The following is a 6,627-nucleotide window of genomic DNA, read 5'->3' as shown; positions in this document are numbered from 1 at the left end:
TATTGTTTGCCTTCGTTAATTAGTGACTGCTATACTACTTTTCTGGGTCTTCTGCTTTGATCATATCAACTATACTTGATTACATTAGGTCATCTATTCTATGTTTGATTACGTTAGGTCACACGAGGTTACTCTAAATTACATTAGGTTACATAGGTTACATACCCATTTCACTACTCACCTAAATCTGCTTTATCATTTCACTAAAACCTATGATTCTGAATTCCATACCTAGCTCATACAATATCCAGTACAAATTCCCAACAGTACTTAATGATCTGTTGAGCTGCTCGCAGAAAACTACTTTTCACTGTACCTCGGTACACATGACAATAAACAAAATCCAAATCCAACACTGACACACGAAAAACACCTGACCTACCGACCTAACCCCATTTGCCAGCAGTTGATCCATAGCCTTGAATGTTATGACGTGCCAGTCTTCATCCAGGTACTTTTTAAAGGATGTGAGGCAACCTGCTTCTACCACCCTCCCAGGCAGTGCGTTCCAGATTGTCACCACCCTCTGGGTGAAAACGCTTTTCCTCAAACCCCCCCTAAACCCCCTGCCCCTCATCATGAACTTGTGTCCCCTTGTGACTGACCCTTCAACTGAGGGGAACAGCTGCTCCCTACCCACCCTGTCCATGCCCCTCATAATCTTGTGCACCTCGATCAGGTCGCCCCTCAGTCTTCTCTGCTCCAATGAAAATAACCCAAGCCTACCCAACCTCGCTTCATAACTGAAACATTCCATCCCAGGCAACATCCTGGTGAATCGCCTCTTCACCCCTCCAGTGCAATCACAGCCTTCCTTTAATGTGGCAACCAGAACTGCACACAGTACTCCAGCTAATAATAATAATGATAATCTTTATTAGTGTCACAAGTCGGGGCAGCACGGTAGCATAGTGGTTAGCATAATTGATTCACAGCTCCAGGTTCGATTCCCGGCTTGGGTCACTGTCCGTGCGGAGTCTGTACATTCTCTCCGTGTGTGCGTGGGTTTCCTCCGGGTGCTCCGGTTTCCTCCCACAGTCCAAAGATGTGCAGGTTAGGTGGATTGGCCATGCTAAATTGCACTTAGTGTCCAAAATTGCCCTTAGTGTTGGGTGTGGTGACTGGGTTATGGGTATAGGGTGGAGGTGTGGGCTTGGGTAGGGAGCTCTTTCCAAGAGCCGGTGCAGACTCGATGGGCTGAATGGCCTCCTTCTGCACTGTAAATTCTATGATAAGTAGGCTTACATTAACACTGCAATAAAGTTACTGTGAAAATCTCGTCGCCACAGTCCGGCGCCTGTTCAGGTCACAGAGGGAGAATTCAGAATGTATTGAATAGCTGTGGTTCCAACACTGACCCCTGTGGAAGCCCAATAGTCACCGGCTGCCATCCTGAAATAGACCCCTTCATCCCCACTCTCCGCCTTCTGCCTGTCAACTAATTCTCGAACCATTCCAGTACCTTGCCCCGAAGGCCATGGGCTCTTATATTTATTTAGCAGCCTGTTGTACGGCGCCTTGTCAAAGGTTTTCTGGAAACCCAAATGGATCACATCCACTGGCTCTCCTTTGTCGAACTTCCTTTTTACCTCCTCAAAGAATTCTAACAGATTTGTCAGGCATGACCTCCCCTTGATGAAGCCATGTTGACTCAGTCCTATTTTACCATGCACTTCCAAGAACTCCGTAATCTCATCCACAATCATGGCCTCTAAAATCTTATCAACAACCAAAGTCAGAGTAACCTGCCTATAATTTCCCATATTCTACCTTCTTTCTTTCTTAAACTGGGGTGTTACATTAGTCACTTCCCTATCCCCCGGGAGCCCCTTGACTCGTGATCCCTGAAGGATCACCACCAATGGCCCCACAACCTCCGCAGTTATCTCCTTCGGTACCCTGGGGTGTAGTCCATCCGGTCTGGGTGATTTATCCATCTTCAGACCTTTCAGCTTCCCCAGCACCTTCTCCTTAGTGATGGCCACTACACTCACCTCTGCCCCCGACTTTCTTTCCTCCACTCCCAGTTTTCTCTTTCCATCTCCTCTGTGGGACCGCCCTCCTTGCCCCTGGATTTGGAGCATCTTGTGAAGGCACTGCTGGAAGTACTGCTCCAGTGCCTTTTAGGTGCCTGCTCTAGGTTTTCCAAGTTTATGAAGCCTTTAGAAGGTAGAAAGAGTGAGGGATAGCCAACAGCTCATGGAAAGCAATGGCATGCACAATTTCACCAGGGCTGCCAATACAATTGATGATCTAAGCAGTCAATGGCCCACCCCACTGAGAGCAAAGTGTGGAGGGGAACTCATCAAGGACAGAGTGTCAGTCAGTGCTCACTGGAGGGAACATTCTGAAGATTCCCTCGACCGAGACTCTGTCTTTGGCTTTAACGTCCTTAAATCTATTCCCCAGTATCCTGTCCGGCTCAGTCCATGTTGGACCCCAATCGGGAGCAGAGTGAAAAAGCCATTCAACAGCTGAAAAACAACACGGCCTCTGGAGCAGAATGAATCGCTGCTGAAATTCTGAAGCATGGCGGGGTTACACTCCTGGCACAGCGACACAATCTCATATTCCTCACCTGGGGAGATGGATGCATGCCCGGGGATCTCCGAGTCACTGTGACTATATTCAAGAGAGCCAAGTCTGATTGTGGTAACTGCACAGGCGACTCCCTGCTGTCTGCCACACAGAAGATCATTGCCAGGATCCTCCTCAATGATCCCCTCTTCGTGGCCAACGAGCTCCTTCCAGAGTCACAGTTAGGTTTTCTCCCTTCATGAGGCACCAAAGACATGATCTACACTACTTGACAAACCCAAGGAAAATACAAGGAACAGCATCAATCGCAGTTCTTGGTCTTTTCTGACCTCACAAAAACGCTTTATACCGTCAAAGTGATGTTTTATTCAGTATGTTCTTCAAATTTGACTGTCCTCAGAAATTGGCCACCATCCTCCGCCTGCACAATAATGACACACAAGCCATGATCCTCATCAATGGAAACACTCCAGACACTATTTCAGTGAAGATGTGGAGATGCCGGCGTTGGACTGGGGTGAGCACAGTACGAAGTCTTACAACACCAGGTTAAAGTCCAACAGGTTTGGTTCGATGTCACTAGCTTTCGGAGCGCTGCTCCTTCCTCAGGTGAAGGTGATTCACCTGAGGAAGGAGCAGCGCTCCGAAAGCTAGTGACATCGAAACAAACCTGTTGGACTTTAACCTGGTGTTGTAAGACTTCGTACTGTATTTCAGTGAAGACTTGGATCAGACAAGGCTGTGTCACTGCACCAACCCTCTTCCCCTTCACGGTAGCACAGTTGTTAGCACTGTTGCTTCACAGCACCAGGGACCTGGGTTCGATTCCCACTTGGGTCACTGTGCGGAGTCTGCAAGTTCTCCCCGTGTCTGCGTGGGTCTCCCACAAGTCCTGAAAGATGGGAGGTGAATTGTAAGTTGAACTGGACATTCTGTATTTTCCCTCAATTTACCCGAACAGGCTTCAGAGTGTTGGACAAGGGGATTTTCACAGCACTTCATTGCAGTGTTAATATAAGCCTACTTGTGACAATAAGAAAGACATTTATTATTATTCTGTATAAACTCCAACCCAGTTATAAGAAATTAAATTCTGAATAAAAATCAAGTCAAATCAGTTTGTGTTAATCATAGTTAATCACTGCAGTGTTGATGTAAGCCTACTTGTGACACAAATAAAGATCATCTCACCTCCAGCAAATTACCCACGGGTGTGGAGATAATCGACAGGACAGGAAACCGACACCACCTTCAAAACAAAACCAGAATCAGTTGAACCTCAGACATTAAGCTCCAGTTTGCAGATGCCTGATCTGTTTTTCAATCCATCCATCTCCCTTGATTCTATAACCATTAATACTCTTGTCTCACAAACTTCAATCAATCTCAGTTTTTATAGTTTCTATTGACAGAATCTGAACAGAATTCCAGATTTCACTATATTTTCTGTGAAGTGATTTCTGACATTGCTCCTGAACAGCCCAGTCTCAGTTAAACAAATAAATATCACTGATTTGGACATTTAAATGGTGACAATTGTTTTACTCTTAACAGGTTATGTAACAAAATTTCAAAAACATAATAATAATTTGAGTAAAACTCTGCAGAACCTGGAAATGTGAAGTGAAAACAGGAAGTTGTGGAAATCCTCAGCAGGTTTGGCAGCTTCTGTGAAGAGAGAGAAAGAGAGTTAACATTTCCAATGCAACCTGATTCTTCTTCAGAACTGAGTGTTTGCAGCATTGTGATTTCATTCGGCAAACATACTGAATGTGAACTTTTTGGTTCTTACAGATATCTGGCTGTAAATCTGATTTCAGACCTTCCTCTGAACACTTTCCAACACTTTCCAGCTCATTGTCCTTCACTGAAGACCCGGATAGAAAATCCCGCCATAAGATGGCGGCGGCCGCCGGGTGACTCGGGTGTTGTCACCAGAGCGGAAACCCGCCCACAACTTCTTCCCGTACTAAGATGGCCGCCCAAGCGCTCCGCTCCAGAACAAAAGACCCGACTTCCATTCCCAAGAAGGTGGTTGTCGCTCGTTGCCCCGGGCCTGTCACAGGGGAGGAAGCCCCGCCCACTCCCTCTTCCCTTACTAAGATGGCCGCCCCGGCGCTCCGCTCCACGAACAAAAGACCCGACTTCCTTTCCCAAGATGGCGGCTGGTTGCAGGATCAATCCAGACCCGGATTACCTTCTTCTTATTGGTCGTGACCTGCCGTCAATCACTCCCCAGCCATTGTGAGCTGGAGCATGCGCAGTGTGAATATGAAGCTGGACTCAGGCGGGTGAGTGGATGCCCCAAACCCCCAATAAGACCCATTGATTTTATTGTCAGTCTGCAGACAGGAGCTGGAGAACTGAACCCAGGCAGAGGAGAGGGAGGGAGAAAACTGGGAGTGCAGGAAATAAATGGTGAGATGGGTTTGCATTTCAGCCCAGGGAGGAGGGAGAGTGTGTGGGGCAGGGATTTACAGCTTTGGGGGAACAAGAGAGGAACAAATGTTCCAGAGAAACGAGAATTGTCTGTTCAGAATTTCTATCTGGACTGACAGTGATGGCTTTTGTAAACTCCTTTTACAGGATATTCGAAGCGGATGATTGGCTGACAGAAAACTCAACCAAACATCAAGATCTGACAGTCACTCAATTCTTTAGAACCTGAATATCCCAGTCTTTGAATGTGGAAGGAGTAATGTTTGTCTGTTCAGTTTGTGAGAAAAGATTTCAATCATCAGTGTGACTGAAAAAGCACCAAGACCCACACAGACATTGAGTGTTCCAGTGAACTGATGTGGGAAGAGCTTTAACCAATTACATAGGCAGAAAAAACATCACATCATTCACAGTGGGGAGAAACATACACGTGTTGTGTGTCTGGATGAGAGTTCAATTTGTCATTCAACCTGGAGAGACACAAGGACACCGGCACTTTTGAGAAACCGTGGAAATGTGGGGACTGTTGGAAGGGATTCAGCTACCCTTCTGAACTGGAAATGCACCGACGCAGTCACACTGGGGAGAGGCCATTCACCTGCTCCACCTGTGGGAAGGGATCCACTCAGTCATCCAGCCTGCTGACACACCAGTATGTTCACACGATTAGACACCTTTCAAATGTTCTGACTGTGAGAAGAAATTTAAAAGCAAAAAGTATCTCTTGAGACACCCAACACATTCACAGTGAGGAGAAGCCATTCACCTGCTCCTTGTGTGGAAAGGGATTCACTGCTACATCTAACTTGCAGAAACACCAGCGAGTTCACACTGATAAAAGACCTTTTAAATGTCCAGACTGTGGGAAGTGCTTTAAAACGTCCGGGGAAGTGACCTGTCATCAACGTGTTCACACTGACGAGAGACCATTCAGTTGCTCTCACTGCGGGACTGGCTTCAGGCGATCATCTGAACTTACTGTACATCAGAGAATTCACACTGGGGAGAGACCGTTCACCTGCTTTGTGTGTGGGAAGGGATTCACTCAGTCATCCAACCTGCTGAAACACCAACAAATTCACTCTGATATAAAAGCTTTTAAATGTTTTGCCTGTGAGCAGAGCTTTAGAAGCAGCAATGAGCTGATGATTCACCAGCGAGTTCACGCTGGAGAGAAATCGTTCACCTGCCCCGAGTGCGGGAATGGATTCACTGACTTACAACTTATGCTGAAACACCAGCGACTTCATGAGTCTCTCCAGGAATTGGATTCTGCTGTTTTTGCTGCTGTCAATCAGATCCAGGACTGAATGTATGGGTTATCCCTGAGGTGTGTCAGAAACATGCCCCAGTCACTCTCTTCCATGGTTCAGAGCTCCGAGATACAGACAGAAGGCTCCTTTACAACTGTGTTTAGAGTCAACAAGATTAATTCCCGTACCAGCCTCCCCGAAGAGGCGCCAGAATATGGCGACTCGGGGCTTTTCACAGTAACTTCATTGAAGCCTATTTGTGACAATAAGTGATTTTCATTTACTGTCGTGATGAATGCTGGAAACTGCAAGACTTTAGTCCAGGAGTCAAGAGATTACCCAAAAAGGGGATCCAAGTCATTGGTAATTTTAAAGCAATTTATGAAAAAGCGACAGT

The 6,627-nt window shown here is 46.5% G+C and overlaps 1 long non-coding RNA gene across 2 annotated transcripts; it reads right to left on the bottom strand.

The window, feature by feature from the left end:
- Positions 1 to 575: 575 nt before the first annotated feature.
- On the bottom strand, positions 576 to 4,575 carry LOC140418787 (uncharacterized). Of its 2 annotated transcripts, none has more exons than XR_011945326.1 (4): positions 4,331 to 4,575; positions 4,149 to 4,206; positions 3,730 to 3,787; positions 576 to 2,802 (listed from the first exon to the last, which is right to left on the bottom strand). It is a non-coding gene; the product is annotated as an uncharacterized lncRNA (long non-coding RNA). The 2 variants fall into 2 exon arrangements; XR_011945327.1 differs by lacking the exon at positions 576 to 2,802 and adding an exon at positions 3,220 to 3,430.
- Positions 4,576 to 6,627: the final 2,052 nt, after the last annotated feature.

The sequence above is a fragment of the Scyliorhinus torazame genome, chromosome 5 (assembly GCF_047496885.1).
Source record: "Scyliorhinus torazame isolate Kashiwa2021f chromosome 5, sScyTor2.1, whole genome shotgun sequence".
In the NCBI taxonomy this organism is placed as follows: domain Eukaryota; kingdom Metazoa; phylum Chordata; class Chondrichthyes; order Carcharhiniformes; family Scyliorhinidae; genus Scyliorhinus; species Scyliorhinus torazame.
The sequence above is the reverse complement of the archived record's forward strand: the minus strand, read 5'-3'. Positions and strand labels throughout refer to the sequence as shown.